Below are 14,844 nucleotides of genomic sequence, written 5' to 3' on the forward strand. Positions count from 1 at the left end.
GGTCATATCCAGCGTTACTGTAGAGCTGATGTGATGTTCCAGGAAGACACATATTACAAAACGTATGACAATATATATGAAGTCCATTACAGTCAAGAGAGGTATGAGAACGGGTATGAGTACTTGGAAGATTTGCAGGCTGAAAGGCAAAGAGTAGAAGAGTGGTATCAAAAGCTGCAGAGAGAAGAAGAGTACCGTAAAATGGAAACGCAGAGAGAAGAAAGGTACCGTAAGATGGAAGAACAGAGGAAAGAAGGGGACCGCAGATTGGATGTGGCCTTTGAGAAAATGATGGTGAAGTTAACTGAAGTATGTGAGAAAAAGAGTCAAATTGCTGCTAAGGAGAAAGTAACTTCAGCTATGTTAGGTACTACAGAATCCTGTTCTTCCTCCAGCAGTAATACTCTAGTTGCGGCTACAGATGCAGGCAATGGGAAACTGGACAATCTTACATGTTGCATTGGGAAGGAAACTCAGCCTATGGCTGAAGAGATGTTTAACCGATGGGAAGCAGGTTCTGAAAGTGGGCTTTTGGATGATCAGAACAATGAAATAGAGAAAGGAGAAGGATCAGTGTTGATATCGCAAGAATATACTGGATCGTTGAAAACTGGTATAATTTTGGAAGAACTTCCTTCCAAAGAGAACAATACTTCCCCTGATTTAGCTGAGAAGGGTGAGATAATGGAACTAGAGAAACTAATGTGGACAGCTGAGGTGATGGAGATGGAACCTGAAAAGGAAAACCCAATACAAGAGGATATGGAGAAGTTGAAATACTGCCCTGTCTTCACAGGAGAATTATATAAGGCAGATGGGAAAGAGTCCTTTACCCTTGAGGGACTGATCTTGGAAGAAAGCTCAGATGGTGGAGGCTATTATTAAGAATAAAATTGCAGAGCATATACAAAAACATGGACTGATGAGACAAAGTCAGCACGGATTTAGTGAAGGGAAGTCTTGCCTCACCAATCTAATGCATTTTTTTGAGGGGGTAAGCAAACATGTGGACAATGGGGAGCCGGTTGATATTGTATATCTGGATTTTCAGAAGGCGTTTGACAAAGTGCCGCACGAAAGACTCCTGAAGAAATTGCAGAGTCATGGAATCGGAGGTAGGGTATTATTATGGATTAAGAACTGGTTGAAAGATAGGAAGCAGAGAGTAGGATTGCGTGGCCAGTATTCTCAGTGGAGGAGGGTAGTTAGTGGGGTCCCGCAGGGGTCTGTGCTGGGTCCGTTGCTTTTTAATGTATTTATAAATGACCTAGAGATGGGAATAACTAGTGAGGTAATTAAATTCGCCGATGACACAAAATTATTCAGGGTCGTCAAGTCGCAGGAGGAATGTGAACGATTACAGGAGGACCTTGCGAGACTGGGAGAATGGGCGTGCAAGTGGCAGATGAAGTTCAATGTTGACAAGTGCAAAGTGATGCATGTGGGTAAGAGGAACCCGAATTATAGCTACGTCTTGCAAGGTTCCGCGTTAGGAGTTACGGATCAAGAAAGGGATCTGGGTGTCGTCGTCGATGATACGCTGAAACCTTCTGCTCAGTGTGCTGCTGCGGCTAGGAAAGCGAATAGAATGTTGGGTGTTATTAGGAAGGGTATGGAGTCCAGGTGTGCGGATGTTATAATGCCGTTGTATCGCTCCATGGTGCGACCGCAGCTGGAGTATTGTGTTCAGTACTGGTCTCCGTATCTCAAAAAAGATATAGTAGAATTGGAAAAGGTACAGCGAAGGGCGACGAAAATGATAGTGGGGATGGGACGACTTTCCTATGAAGAGAGGCTGAGAAGGCTAGGGCTTTTCAGCTTGGAGAAGAGACGGCTGAGGGGAGATATGATAGAAGTGTATAAAATAATGAGTGGAATGGATCGGGTGGATGTGAAGCGACTGTTCACGCTATCCAAAAATACTAGGACTAGAGGGCATGAGTTGAAGCTACAGTGTGGTAAATTTAAAACGAATCGGAGAAAATTTTTCTTCACCCAACGTGTAATTAGACTCTGGAATTCATTGCCGGAGAACGTGGTACGGGCGGTTAGCTTGACGGAGTTTAAAAAGGGGTTAGATAGATTCCTAAAGGACAAGTCCATAGACCGCTATTAAATGGACTGGAAAAATTCCTCATTTTTAGGTATAACTTGTCTGGAATGTTTTTACGTTTGGGGAGCGTGCCAGGTGCCCTTGACCTGGATTGGCCACTGTCGGTGACAGGATGCTGGGCTAGATGGACCTTTGGTCTTTCCCAGTATGGCACTACTTATGTACTTATGTAAAAGGTGAAGCTCAAGGGAATGGAAGTGAAAAATGAGGAAGATAATTCCTCTTTGGGAGAAGAACTACCATACTTTTCCTCGAAAGGGGTGAAGCACAAGGAGTGTCTGTCAGAGATTAATTTGGTAAGGAATTCTGAACTGCTATTTCCTCTTGAACTCAAAGCAGGAGGATGTCTACTGGAAGTGATTGAAGATGAAGCCAACACTATAAAGATTACTGTGGACAGGGAACCAAAAGTGGATGAGGAAATTAAGATTATTGCTTCCACAAATACAGAGGAAGCAGCAATTCTCATGAACCCTGTAGTAGAAGAAAAGGAAATAAATGAAGTGGAAACTTATTCGACTGACTTAGGAACTCAGGTGGAGGAAAAATATATAATGGACATAATTGAAGTAGGAAGATTGTCTGACAGCAAGAATAAAGAGGTCAGTACTGATAACTCTTTCGTCAGTACTGATAACTCTTTCCTTACAGAGATAGAGAAGAGAGAGAAAAGAAGTGGTAAAGGAAAAGAGGTTCGCACTCAAAGTAGCAGGCGAAATAGAGGCTTTCTTCTGGCAGGAAAAAGGAAGCGAGAAGTGAAAGGTGACAGCAAAAATGAAAATAAAAGGGATCGGAGACAGATCTGGAGGACAAACTCTGATTTATCAAGTGGCATTCTCATGAGGAACTTAAAGAATAACCTTATGAAGAAAAGAGACAAACAATATTTCAACTTCAGGAAAAGGAAGAAGCGTCTGTTCATTTGGCCTTCCAAGAGAACACTCATCTCTAAGGGGGACAGGGTGTTGTTAAGAGACAACAAATTTAGGGGCCATAAAAAAATAAGGGATAAGTGGGAGGAAATTCCCTATGAAGTGGTACACGTATTTACACCTGAGGGAAGTACATATAGGATTAAAGATCCTAAAGGAATGTGTAAAGTAGTGCACAGAAACAACTTAAAAGTGTTATTGGGACCTACAAAAGATGTATTTTCAGACAGTATTGATAATGTTGAAGTCAGGGAAAGGGATGGGGATTTACAAAGTGACACTGATACAGAGAGTGGTTTTTTGGAGGCAGGTGATTTAGAAACTGCCTGGTTTTTGACCTGTGATCTGGAGTCACCTCCACAAGAGGGAGATGAAAACTTTTTAGAGATGGAGAATATGCTAGATGTTCCGGACTCTGGAAGGGAAGGAAACCCGGGAGATAGTGTAATCAATACGGAAGCATTTAGTGAAAGACCAAAACGTATAACTAGAGGTTGTAGGCCTAACTATTTGAAAGATTATATAGTTTATTAAAAAAAGAAAAAATCCTGAGGGGGTTATGGAAATGTCGGGGACGACATTTTTTTACTGAAGGGACGAATGTAATATGGTTAAAAACAAAATACAAATGTTACCTTTTCCTTTTGGAGTGCTGGAGGGGTCCTCAGGGCTGCAGAGATGGATTTTTAGGGGCAGGAGTTGTTTGTGACCAGCCCTGATGGATGGCTGGCTGGCTGGCTTTAAGTGAAGGAGAGGCAGAGAGCATTACTGGGTAATGGCAGGTTCTGCACATGCTCAGTAAGGTTCTGAAGCTCTGAGTAGGCCTGAAATCGGGGCCTGGACAGGGCCTTGGGAGGATTAATTAATTCAACTTTTTTGGGGTAGTAAGGGCATTTGGGGGTCCTGTTTGGGGGAATTAGGGGGATCTGGCAAAAAGAATATTGTTTTTAAGTTATCTATAGGGAGATACGCAGTTTCAAGGAGGCTGCGCATCTTTGGGGGGGTGTTTTGGAATTTGAATGGTTATATAGGATGGAGGGGGGTGTAAGGGAAATTATTAGATGGTGATCAGAGAATTTTATAAGTTATTTTATGGGGGGTTTTTAGGAAAATACGGTGTGGTCAGGAGAAAAGGTATTTTTAAATTTGAAGGTTATCAGGGTACCAGGAGAGATGTGCTACACCTGCTCAGCGAGCGGGAGGGATGTGACATGAGCGGATGTAAAAATATTTAGGAAAGGTTTCTTCTCAATTAAAGTCTATGGGTCTGATGGTTTTAAAATGGAGCTGACACCAGGGAAATTCAGATTCCATATTCTCAGCGCAAACTGTAGCTTAAGTGCTGGAGAGGTTTGATTGGCTCAGAAGGGACCGATGATGTCATCTGATTCTGGTTACCTGGACTACGGCCAGTGTTGCCAGGTGGGCGGTTTTACCGCCCAATTGGGCGGTTTTCCGCGACCCGCCGCGGGAAATTTTTGCCCGCGGCGGGTTGCGGTTTTTTGGGCTGTTTTCGGGCTTCAGGGCGGTTTTTTTTCGGCCGCGGGGGGGGGGCGGGGTTAGTGACGTTTTTGGGCGGGGTTAGTGACGTTTTGGGCGGGGCCGATGACGTGGGAGGCGGGGCCGATGACGGGGGAGGCGGGGCCGGTGACGGCGGGGGCGGGGTTGATGACGGTGGGGGCGGGGTTGATGATGGCGGGGGCGAGGGTGATGACGCGGGGGCGGGGTTTGAGTTTGGGCGGGTTTTGGGCTGGTTTTGGGCGGGATTGGGTGGGAAAAAAATTTTCCACCTGGCAACCCTGACTACGGCTTGGGGAAGCAGGGAGAAGGATAGGAGAAAGAGAACTGACAGGGAGGTTTTTTTCTATGCTGAGAGAAAAAAAGGTTTTCTTTCTGTAAAGTCAGCTGATAACTCAGAGGCAGTACTGGTAAGGGAAGGGACTTTTAAGGGGTCTCTCCAGTACTCCAAAAGAAAGGGGGGGTTTAGCTGTATTGGGAAAAGCCAGGGTGAAAGGTTTCCATCAATAAGTATTGGAATTCAGAGAGAGCACCTTGAAGGTGATGAGCTGGGAAATTCAAGCTACCAGCAAAGTTATTATTACAAAAGGAGGAATAGTGTTAGAGCATTGCATATGATTCTTGGACAGAGGGTATGGTCAAGTGAAGAAACTGGACCAGAGTTTGGGAGTTAGCCAGCATTAGTTTCAGAACTCCTGTATCAGAGTCACAATAGAGTTGAGGTTTTCCTGTTCCTGTGCATCAACTGCAGCAAAGCGGATTCCTAGGAATTGCAGCAGTAATTCTGAGGGGCAGCTGCTGATTCCTCCAGAGTGGCGGTGTTTCCTTGTGGCAGCAGTGTTTCCTGGGATCCAGTCTCAAGCAGCAAGAGGTTACCAGATCAAAACGGGAAGGAGTGGATAAGTTATTTACCTTTATGCATTTTTGAATAATTTTCTAGAACTATTTTTTTTTTTTGTGTGCACACATAATTTTAACTTTGAACAGCTGAAACAGTAAAGGTACCTGTTGTTGTTTTGCCCTACCTGTGAAAGAAGATAAACAATTGTTTTTTTTTTTAAACCAAAGGAAAATTGCTTTTAAGGTTTAAAACAGGAGAAAAAAAGTCCTGGACTGGTAATAATGATATGCTGAGGTTTGAGTTTTACTGGGTTCCGGTCTCCAAACATTTCTGAACTTAGTTTTCAGGAATCTTTGAGCTTGGGTCCATGAAATCCAGAAAACCCTAAGACGGGAGTAAATTCCTTTGCTAGTGCACAAATTAATGCTTTGTATTCTTGCATTTCTTTCAGTATAAGCATTTAAAGGTTCTATAAGGTTCTGAAGGTTGAAAAGTGTAAACAGGAATAGAAGCTACTTTGAGCTGTTCACATAATGCTTAAGTAAATGTAACTGTTAAACAAATGTGAGTTGCAGAATAAATTAAACATATTTGCTTGTTAAAGGTGGTGATACACATTTCTTTGCCAGCGTGAATGGGGTTCCTCACACTCTGAAAATAATCGACTCTGTTAATAAAAATTATTTAATTTTAGTTATTTTATTCCTTAATGATTAAAAACCAGTAGCGCTGGGCGGAAGTGTGCTCCGCTTCAGGGGAAACATCTTACCCCGGTGCTGTGACCAATAGCAGATTCTGTTATTGTTGCAAAGCGAGGCAGCGCTGAAACCTAGGGGGCGTTACAGAGGGGTTTTTTTTTGGCGTCATGGACAGGATAGAGTTTTGGGGTCTCAGAGTGTGGGTACGCCTTCACGGGTGTGTGCATTAGAGTCTCAAAACAACGCTTTGTCTCCTGGTTGAGTTTGGTGTTCCTTGGAGGCAGAATGGAAGACTGGGCTCCATCATTGAGAGAGGAGTGGCAAGCATATCAGGAGAGGCAGGAGGGATTCTGGAGAAGAAGAGATTTTGGAAACAGAACTGACAGTAGAGGAAGAAGACCCATATGCTATAGTTGTGGAGAAGTGGGTCATATCCAGCGTTACTGTAGAGCTGATGTGATGTTCCAGGAAGACACATATTACAAAACGTATGACAATATATATGAAGTCCATTACAGTCAAGAGAGGTATGAGAACGGGTATGAGTACTTGGAAGATTTGCAGGCTGAAAGGCAAAGAGTAGAAGAGTGGTATCAAAAGCTGCAGAGAGAAGAAGAGTACCGTAAAATGGAAACGCAGAGAGAAGAAAGGTACCGTAAGATGGAAGAACAGAGGAAAGAAGGGGACCGCAGATTGGATGTGGCCTTTGAGAAAATGATGGTGAAGTTAACTGAAGTATGTGAGAAAAAGAGTCAAATTGCTGCTAAGGAGAAAGTAACTTCAGCTATGTTAGGTACTACAGAATCCTGTTCTTCCTCCAGCAGTAATACTCTAGTTGCGGCTACAGATGCAGGCAATGGGAAACTGGACAATCTTACATGTTGCATTGGGAAGGAAACTCAGCCTATGGCTGAAGAGATGTTTAACCGATGGGAAGCAGGTTCTGAAAGTGGGCTTTTGGATGATCAGAACAATGAAATAGAGAAAGGAGAAGGATCAGTGTTGATATCGCAAGAATATACTGGATCGTTGAAAACTGGTATAATTTTGGAAGAACTTCCTTCCAAAGAGAACAATACTTCCCCTGATTTAGCTGAGAAGGGTGAGATAATGGAACTAGAGAAACTAATGTGGACAGCTGAGGTGATGGAGATGGAACCTGAAAAGGAAAACCCAATACAAGAGGATATGGAGAAGTTGAAATACTGCCCTGTCTTCACAGGAGAATTATATAAGGCAGATGGGAAAGAGTCCTTTACCCTTGAGGGACTGATCTTGGAAGAAAGCTCAGGAAAGGCACCTGAAAAGGTGAAGCTCAAGGGAATGGAAGTGAAAAATGAGGAAGATAATTCCTCTTTGGGAGAAGAACTACCATACTTTTCCTCGAAAGGGGTGAAGCACAAGGAGTGTCTGTCAGAGATTAATTTGGTAAGGAATTCTGAACTGCTATTTCCTCTTGAACTCAAAGCAGGAGGATGTCTACTGGAAGTGATTGAAGATGAAGCCAACACTATAAAGATTACTGTGGACAGGGAACCAAAAGTGGATGAGGAAATTAAGATTATTGCTTCCACAAATACAGAGGAAGCAGCAATTCTCATGAACCCTGTAGTAGAAGAAAAGGAAATAAATGAAGTGGAAACTTATTCGACTGACTTAGTAACTCAGGTGGAGGAAAAATATATAATGGACATAATTGAAGTAGGAAGATTGTCTGACAGCAAGAATAAAGAGGTCAGTACTGATAACTCTTTCGTCAGTACTGATAACTCTTTCCTTACAGAGATAGAGAAGAGAGAGAAAAGAAGTGGTAAAGGAAAAGAGGTTCGCACTCAAAGTAGCAGGCGAAATAGAGGCTTTCTTCTGGCAGGAAAAAGGAAGCGAGAAGTGAAAGGTGACAGCAAAAATGAAAATAAAGGGATCGGAGACAGATCTGGAGGACAAACTCTGATTTATCAAGTGGCATTCTCATGAGGAACTTAAAGAATAACCTTATGAAGAAAAGAGACAAACAATATTTCAACTTCAGGAAAAGGAAGAAGCGTCTGTTCATTTGGCCTTCCAAGAGAACACTCATCTCTAAGGGGGACAGGGTGTTGTTAAGAGACAACAAATTTAGGGGCCATAAAAAAATAAGGGATAAGTGGGAGGAAATTCCCTATGAAGTGGTACACGTATTTACACCTGAGGGAAGTACATATAGGATTAAAGATCCTAAAGGAATGTGTAAAGTAGTGCACAGAAACAACTTAAAAGTGTTATTGGGACCTACAAAAGATGTATTTTCAGACAGTATTGATAATGTTGAAGTCAGGGAAAGGGATGGGGATTTACAAAGTGACACTGATACAGAGAGTGGTTTTTTGGAGGCAGGTGATTTAGAAACTGCCTGGTTTTTGACCTGTGATCTGGAGTCACCTCCACAAGAGGGAGATGAAAACTTTTTAGAGATGGAGAATATGCTAGATGTTCCGGACTCTGGAAGGGAAGGAAACCCGGGAGATAGTGTAATCAATACGGAAGCATTTAGTGAAAGACCAAAACGTATAACTAGAGGTTGTAGGCCTAACTATTTGAAAGATTATATAGTTTATTAAAAAAAGAAAAAATCCTGAGGGGGTTATGGAAATGTCGGGGACGACATTTTTTACTGAAGGGACGAATGTAATATGGTTAAAAACAAAATACAAATGTTACCTTTTCCTTTTGGAGTGCTGGAGGGGTCCTCAGGGCTGCAGAGATGGGATTTTTAGGGGCAGGAGTTGTTTGTGACCAGCCCTGATGGATGGCTGGCTGGCTGGCTTTAAGTGAAGGAGAGGCAGAGAGCATTACTGGGTAATGGCAGGTTCTGCACATGCTCAGTAAGGTTCTGAAGCTCTGAGTAGGCCTGAAATCGGGGCCTGGACAGGGCCTTGGGAGGATTAATTAATTCAACTTTTTTGGGGTAGTAAGGGCATTTGGGGGTCCTGTTTGGGGGAATTAGGGGGATCTGGCAAAAAGAATATTGTTTTTAAGTTATCTATAGGGAGATACGCAGTTTCAAGGAGGCTGCGCATCTTTGGGGGGGTGTTTTGGAATTTGAATGGTTATATAGGATGGAGGGGGGTGTAAGGGAAATTATTAGATGGTGATCAGAGAATTTTATAAGTTATTTTATGGGGGGTTTTTAGGAAAATACGGTGTGGTCAGGAGAAAAGGTATTTTTAAATTTGAAGGTTATCAGGGTACCAGGAGAGATGTGCTACACCTGCTCAGCGAGCGGGAGGGATGTGACATGAGCGGATGTCAAAATATTTAGGAAAGGTTTCTTCTCAATTAAAGTCTATGGGTCTGATGGTTTTAAAATGGAGCTGACACCAGGGAAATTCAGATTCCATATTCTCAGCGCAAACTGTAGCTTAAGTGCTGGAGAGGTTTGATTGGCTCAGAAGGGACCGATGATGTCATCTGATTCTGGTTACCTGGACTACGGCCAGTGTTGCCAGGTGGGTGGTTTTACCGCCCAATTGGGCGGTTTTCCGCGACCCGCCGCGGGAAATTTTTGCCCGCGGCGGGTTGCGGTTTTTTGGGCTGTTTTGGGGCTTCAGGGCGGTTTTTTTCGGCCGCGGGGGGGGCGGGGTTAGTGACGTTTTTGGGCGGGGTTAGTGACGTTTTGGGCGGGGCCGATGACGTGGTAGGCGGGGCCGATGACGGGGGAGGCGGGGCCGGTGACGGCGGGGGCGGGGTTGATGACGGCGGGGGCGAGGGTGATGATGCGGGGGCGGGGTTTGAGTTTGGGCGGGTTTTGGGCTGGTTTTGGGCGGGATTGGGTGGGAAAAAAATTTTCCACCTGGCAACCCTGACTACGGCTTGGGGAAGCAGGGAGAAGGATAGGAGAAAGAGAACTGACAGGGAGGTTTTTTTCTATGCTGAGAGAAAAAAAGGTTTTCTTTCTGTAAAGTCAGCTGATAACTCAGAGGCAGTACTGGTAAGGGAAGGGACTTTTAAGGGGTCTCTCCAGTACTCCAAAAGAAAGGGGGGGTTTAGCTGTATTGGGAAAAGCCAGGGTGAAAGGTTTCCATCAATAAGTATTGGAATTCAGAGAGAGCACCTTGAAGGTGATGAGCTGGGAAATTCAAGCTACCAGCAAAGTTATTATTACAAAAGGAGGAATAGTGTTAGAGCATTGCATATGATTCTTGGACAGAGGGTATGGTCAAGTGAAGAAACTGGACCAGAGTTTGGGAGTTAGCCAGCATTAGTTTCAGAACTCCTGTATCAGAGTCACAATAGAGTTGAGGTTTTCCTGTTCCTGTGCATCAACTGCAGCAAAGCGGATTCCTAGGAATTGCAGCAGTAATTCTGAGGGGCAGCTGCTGATTCCTCCAGAGTGGCGGTGTTTCCTTGTGGCAGCAGTGTTTCCTGGGATCCAGTCTCAAGCAGCAAGAGGTTACCAGATCAAAACGGGAAGGAGTGGATAAGTTATTTACCTTTATGCATTTTTGAATAATTTTCTAGAACTATTTTTTTTTTTGTGTGCACACATAATTTTAACTTTGAACAGCTGAAACAGTAAAGGTACCTGTTGTTGTTTTGCCCTACCTGTGAAAGAAGATAAACAATTGTTTTTTTTTTTAAACCAAAGGAAAATTGCTTTTAAGGTTTAAAACAGGAGAAAAAAAGTCCTGGACTGGTAATAATGATATGCTGAGGTTTGAGTTTTACTGGGTTCCGGTCTCCAAACATTTCTGAACTTAGTTTTCAGGAATCTTTGAGCTTGGGTCCATGAAATCCAGAAAACCCTAAGACGGGAGTAAATTCCTTTGCTAGTGCACAAATTAATGCTTTGTATTCTTGCATTTCTTTCAGTATAAGCATTTAAAGGTTCTATAAGGTTCTGAAGGTTGAAAAGTGTAAACAGGAATAGAAGCTACTTTGAGCTGTTCACATAATGCTTAAGTAAATGTAACTGTTAAACAAATGTGAGTTGCAGAATAAATTAAACATATTTGCTTGTTAAAGGTGGTGATACACATTTCTTTGCCAGCGTGAATGGGGTTCCTCACACTCTGAAAATAATCGACTCTGTTAATAAAAATTATTTAATTTTAGTTATTTTATTCCTTAATGATTAAAAACCAGTAGCGCTGGGCGGAAGTGTGCTCCGCTTCAGGGGAAACATCTTACCCCGGTGCTGTGACCAATAGCAGATTCTGTTATTGTTGCAAAGCGAGGCAGCGCTGAAACCTAGGGGGCGTTACAGAGGTGTTTTTTTTGGCGTCATGGACAGGATAGAGTTTTGGGGTCTCAGAGTGTGGGTACGCCTTCACGGGTGTGTGCATTAGAGTCTCAAAACAACGCTTTGTCTCCTGGTTGAGTTTGGTGTTCCTTGGAGGCAGAATGGAAGACTGGGCTCCATCATTGAGAGAGGAGTGGCAAGCATATCAGGAGAGGCAGGAGGGATTCTGGAGAAGAAGAGATTTTGGAAACAGAACTGACAGTAGAGGAAGAAGACCCATATGCTATAGTTGTGGAGAAGTGGGTCATATCCAGCGTTACTGTAGAGCTGATGTGATGTTCCAGGAAGACACATATTACAAAACGTATGACAATATATATGAAGTCCATTACAGTCAAGAGAGGTATGAGAACGGGTATGAGTACTTGGAAGATTTGCAGGCTGAAAGGCAAAGAGTAGAAGAGTGGTATCAAAAGCTGCAGAGAGAAGAAGAGTACCGTAAAATGGAAACGCAGAGAGAAGAAAGGTACCGTAAGATGGAAGAACAGAGGAAAGAAGGGGACCGCAGATTGGATGTGGCCTTTGAGAAAATGATGGTGAAGTTAACTGAAGTATGTGAGAAAAAGAGTCAAATTGCTGCTAAGGAGAAAGTAACCAGCTATGTTAGGTACTACAGAATCCTGTTCTTCCTCCAGCAGTAATACTCTAGTTGCGGCTACAGATGCAGGCAATGGGAAACTGGACAATCTTACATGTTGCATTGGGAAGGAAACTCAGCCTATGGCTGAAGAGATGTTTAACCGATGGGAAGCAGGTTCTGAAAGTGGGCTTTTGGATGATCAGAACAATGAAATAGAGAAGGAGAAGGATCAGTGTTGATATCGCAAGAATATACTGGATCGTTGAAAACTGGTATAATTTTGGAAGAACTTCCTTCCAAAGAGAACAATACTTCCCCTGATTTAGCTGAGAAGGGTGAGATAATGGAACTAGAGAAACTAATGTGGACAGCTGAGGTGATGGAGATGGAACCTGAAAAGGAAAACCCAATACAAGAGGATATGGAGAAGTTGAAATACTGCCCTGTCTTCACAGGAGAATTATATAAGGCAGATGGGAAAGAGTCCTTTACCCTTGAGGGACTGATCTTGGAAGAAAGCTCAGGAAAGGCACCTGAAAAGGTGAAGCTCAAGGGAATGGAAGTGAAAAATGAGGAAGATAATTCCTCTTTGGGAGAAGAACTACCATACTTTTCCTCGAAAGGGGTGAAGCACAAGGAGTGTCTGTCAGAGATTAATTTGGTAAGGAATTCTGAACTGCTATTTCCTCTTGAACTCAAAGCAGGAGGATGTCTACTGGAAGTGATTGAAGATGAAGCCAACACTATAAAGATTACTGTGGACAGGGAACCAAAAGTGGATGAGGAAATTAAGATTATTGCTTCCACAAATACAGAGGAAGCAGCAATTCTCATGAACCCTGTAGTAGAAGAAAAGGAAATAAATGAAGTGGAAACTTATTCGACTGACTTAGGAACTCAGGTGGAGGAAAAATATATAATGGACATAATTGAAGTAGGAAGATTGTCTGACAGCAAGAATAAAGAGGTCAGTACTGATAACTCTTTCGTCAGTACTGATAACTCTTTCCTTACAGAGATAGAGAAGAGAGAGAAAAGAAGTGGTAAAGGAAAAGAGGTTCGCACTCAAAGTAGCAGGCGAAATAGAGGCTTTCTTCTGGCAGGAAAAAGGAAGCGAGAAGTGAAAGGTGACAGCAAAAATGAAAATAAAAGGGATCGGAGACAGATCTGGAGGACAAACTCTGATTTATCAAGTGGCATTCTCATGAGGAACTTAAAGAATAACCTTATGAAGAAAAGAGACAAACAATATTTCAACTTCAGGAAAAGGAAGAAGCGTCTGTTCATTTGGCCTTCCAAGAGAACACTCATCTCTAAGGGGGACAGGGTGTTGTTAAGAGACAACAAATTTAGGGGCCATAAAAAAATAAGGGATAAGTGGGAGGAAATTCCCACTGCAGACACAGGCAGCTCCTTGTGACTCTGGGCAAGTCACTTAACCCTCCATTGCCCCAGGTACAAATAAGTACCTAAGCCGCATTGAGCCTGCCATGAGTGGGAAAGCGCAGGGTACAAATAAAAAAAAACCAAGAATTTTATGGGATTTTAATTTAATCTTCATTTTTTGCAGATAAATGGCAGTATTATTTGTTTAAGTTGCAATGCAATCGATTTAGTAATATTGATGTAGTCTTTTTTACCCCACCTACAATATTTAGATAGTGAGGATATACTATTAAAAACATACACCCCCTTTGACTGTTGAGGCCTAATTACAGTATTATTCTGTGTCAGTAAATCTCAATCCTTGGGATGGGCCACTCTTGGCATCTCTGCTGCTAATCTGAGATCAACCATGGAGAACTTCTAGTTCTGCTCATCTATCTCATGTATACCTCAGGGCAAATGGATGATGTCTTCCAGGACCTCTCGCCCACATTTTCCTATGTCATTGGTACCCATATGTACCAAAACAGCTGGCTCCTCCCCAGCACCAGTGGCGTAGCCAAGGGTGGGCCCAGGTGGACCCAGGCCCACCCACTTTGGGCTCAGGCCCACCCAGTAGCAGCACACCTATGAAGTGTCTGGTAGGGATCCCCAAGCCCGACCAGCTGAAAATTTCCAACAACTGTCCTTCCTGCATACCAGCCTTCCCTCTAATGTATTCCTGCCTACGCAGAAACAGGAAGTTGCATCAGAGGGAAGGCTGTGGGGCCAACATAAGCAGTGTGTATTAGTTGCTGCTCGCTGCCAGTGAAAATCTGCTATTTAAAAGGTATGGGAGGAGGAGGATGTTTGAGAGACCATATGGCATGCAGGCGAGAGAGGGAGAGACCATATCACTTGTGGGACAGGGCGGAGTTCTACCACCCATCTTGGGCCCAGGCCCACCGAAAATTGGGTGTCTGGCTACGCCCCTGCCCAGCACTATCTAAAATCCTGTCTAGGTGATACATGAGATACGCCAGGTTCGTACCAGGCAGGCAAATGACCATGCGATCCTCATGTCCACCAGCCACTCAGTTATCTTCATGCCTAATGATCAAATCACAACAGCTGTCCTAACCCCTTCCCTACTGGACAAAGCTCTTGGAGATACATCCTCAGTGTGAGAGGATATTGCATCCCCTGGTGGGCAGGTCCTGACTACAGGATTCCTTCCTACTTCACCAGGATGATGCTCTCCTCAATAGCATACCTAGCTTGGCTGCCACCCGGGGTGGACCACCGCCACGCCCCTCCCAACGCATCACCCCTCCTCGTCCCAACGCACATCACCCACCTTCTCCCCGAAGCGCATCATTCTCACCACCTGGGGGTGCACGGAGCAGTAAGTGCTGCTGTCGGCTCCTTCGGTCCCCTGTCCCAGATCAGGAAGTATCATCAGAGAGGGCAGGGAACCGGCAGAACTGATTGCTGCGTGACTGCTCCATGCACCCCCTTG

Source organism: Microcaecilia unicolor, chromosome 1, assembly GCF_901765095.1.
Source record: "Microcaecilia unicolor chromosome 1, aMicUni1.1, whole genome shotgun sequence".
Classification (NCBI taxonomy): Eukaryota; Metazoa; Chordata; class Amphibia; order Gymnophiona; family Siphonopidae; genus Microcaecilia; species Microcaecilia unicolor.